Below are 2,378 nucleotides of genomic sequence, written 5' to 3'. Positions count from 1 at the left end.
AACCCAATGCCCCCTCCCCCAACAACCCGGGTGCTACAGTTCCATGGCTGGCCAGTTAGAAGCAGTGTCACTGTTGTCAAGGTCTCTTTGTTCCGGTAGCTTTGCTTCTACAGCACTTTTTCTGACATGCAGAAGTTAAGTTTTGGTTGGAGTATGTCCCAAGTTTCAAACTGTCACTTTAAGTTTTTTTAAAGTTTCTTTCATTTTATTTATAAAAGAAAAGAACCAATTCTTCACCATTCTGCATCTCCAAAGGCTCTGGCAAATATATAATCTCTCCCATTAAGATTCATAATGCCATCCTTGAGTGGAAATCTCCATTTGCTTTTACTTCTGAGTACCTCATCAAATGGGCGTACAACCACACGTTCAGTATCAGAGACTTCCTGGCCTTCCTCCTCACTCAGATCGCCTTCACTATTGAGGGGCTCCTCTGCTACCCGCCCACCGCCAGCTCCGTCTTTCTCTTTGTCTTCCTCCTCCTCGTCATCATCGTCTCCTTCCCATCTTCATCTTCTTCCGATGATGCATCCCCAGTTCCATCAACTTGCAATGCCAGTGGGGCCCGTTGGTGGGCGGGCTGGGCCTGTGGTCGCTGCTGGCCAGTGGCTGTTACCTGCACTGGTGCTGGTGTAGGTGCCGCCGCTGCTGTAGGTATGACTTGAGTCTTATTTCCTGTAAGTAAGATGTGCTGAGGCTGGATGCTGACACCCGTCGGTGGTGAAATCCCTCCAGGAAGAGGGGCCAAAACCTGTTTTATGACAAGAGCCTGTCCTCCACCAGGCTGCATTTGTGGTATAACCTGTTTTTTAGAACCACGGACTGCTGAGGCTGAACAATATACCGAGCGCCATTGGCGGCTCTGACCACTTGAAGAAGCTGGCCTGAATTTGTTAATATCTGTTGGACAGGAGTCACACCTGCAGGGCATGCTAAGGGGGCCGCGGTAGCAGCAGCACTCCTGTTTGATGCCTTCATACGCTGTATCAGCTGAGAACCAGGAGCAATAACTTGTGGTGCTGCGGCCTGTGGTGCTGCAGGAATAAGGACCCGTGGAGTCTGCGCTCGCGGAGGTACCGTAGGCTGTGGCTGAGCTTGCTGCTGCTGCTGGTGGTGATGGTGATGCTGCTGTTGAACTTGAAATAAAGGCTGCTGCTCTTCTGAAGGAAATCCATCGACTGCCCTAGACTGCATCAGTTTATTCTCCCATTGAGTTTTCAGTTCCATCAGAACTTGTTCATCGACTCCATCATCCAAAAAGGTGTCTCTCACATCATTAATAACATCTTCGATCACGGATCTGTATAACTTAGGCACAGTGTTTGTATTTGCCGAGTTCACCATTTCCACACACAACACAAACAAGAGGGGGCAACCCGAGAAAACGAGCTAAAAAACAAAACCAAAGGGGGAAAAAAAAGAAAACAAAATACCGGAGAGTGACCCAAGCAAGCTGGGGACGGGGGGGGGGGGGGGATGGTAAAACAAAATCAGATCCTGAAGTAGAGGGGAGCAGTGAGAGGAGGGAGGGGGCAGTCCTCCCGTGTTGTGGTCCAGCCCCAGCAGGTCCAGGGTTTCCCAAAGGTGTGGACGGAGTTGGCGAAGAATGAATGACACGGAGACAGTGTTCAGTTGATCAGCAGAGCCAGGTTCTCTTGCCAGGTCCTCCAGCCAGGTTCTGTCTTTCTTGTCCTGTTACATCTGTATTTATACCAGTTGATTTTAATCCTATCCATTCTATTCCAAAGGTTAGGGCGTGTGTTAATCTAGTTCTGTTGAGTTTAATCCTGTCTAGGTTAATCTCTGTGTTCCATTATAAGGGCTATTCCAAGGTTACTGCTCTACTGCTAAGCTACAAGGAAGTGGCTCAAGGAGATTATCCTACCCAGTAAAGGTTATATCCTCCCAGCCCTGCTGCTTGCCTTCCTGGGACTGCCCTGTGTCGGTGGATCTCCAGGGGTATAGGCTTTGGTGCTTCCCCTGGCGGGCAGACCCCTGGGGATGTGGGCCCAACAAGTCCCAAATTTATTGCCAACAGTCTTAGTCCAAGTTCTTCATAATTAGTGCATGGTATTTCTGTAGCACTAGGGGGTTTCACTGATTTATTCTCTTCCTTAGTTCTGTTAATCCCTAACTCCAGGGAAAAATCCCTTCCTGGGGAAACAACCTTTCTCGGGGTGGTGGCCTTGGTTGGAACACATAGCGCTAAGGAGGGGAGCAAACATATTAAGAACAGTATGCGAGGTCCCTTGAAACATATGCTGTGCAGATGTTTCTTCCCTGCAGAGACTGTTGGACCGGCTTCCAGCAGAGCCCTTGAGCTGGGGACATGGGCCTTGTCCTCAGAACGCTGCCCAGCCTCAGAGGGGCAATGTGTG

General features: G+C 49.6%; 1 pseudogene; it reads right to left on the bottom strand.

Moving 5' to 3' along the window:
* Positions 1 to 233: 233 nt before the first annotated feature.
* LOC118662533 lies at positions 234 to 1,344 on the bottom strand (annotated as a pseudogene).
* Between the last annotated feature and the right edge of the window lie 1,034 nt (positions 1,345 to 2,378).

The sequence above is a fragment of the Myotis myotis genome, unplaced genomic scaffold (genome assembly GCF_014108235.1).
Source record: "Myotis myotis isolate mMyoMyo1 unplaced genomic scaffold, mMyoMyo1.p scaffold_m19_p_9, whole genome shotgun sequence".
Taxonomy (NCBI): Eukaryota; Metazoa; Chordata; class Mammalia; order Chiroptera; family Vespertilionidae; genus Myotis; species Myotis myotis.
This window is presented reverse-complemented; position numbering and strand designations above follow the sequence as displayed.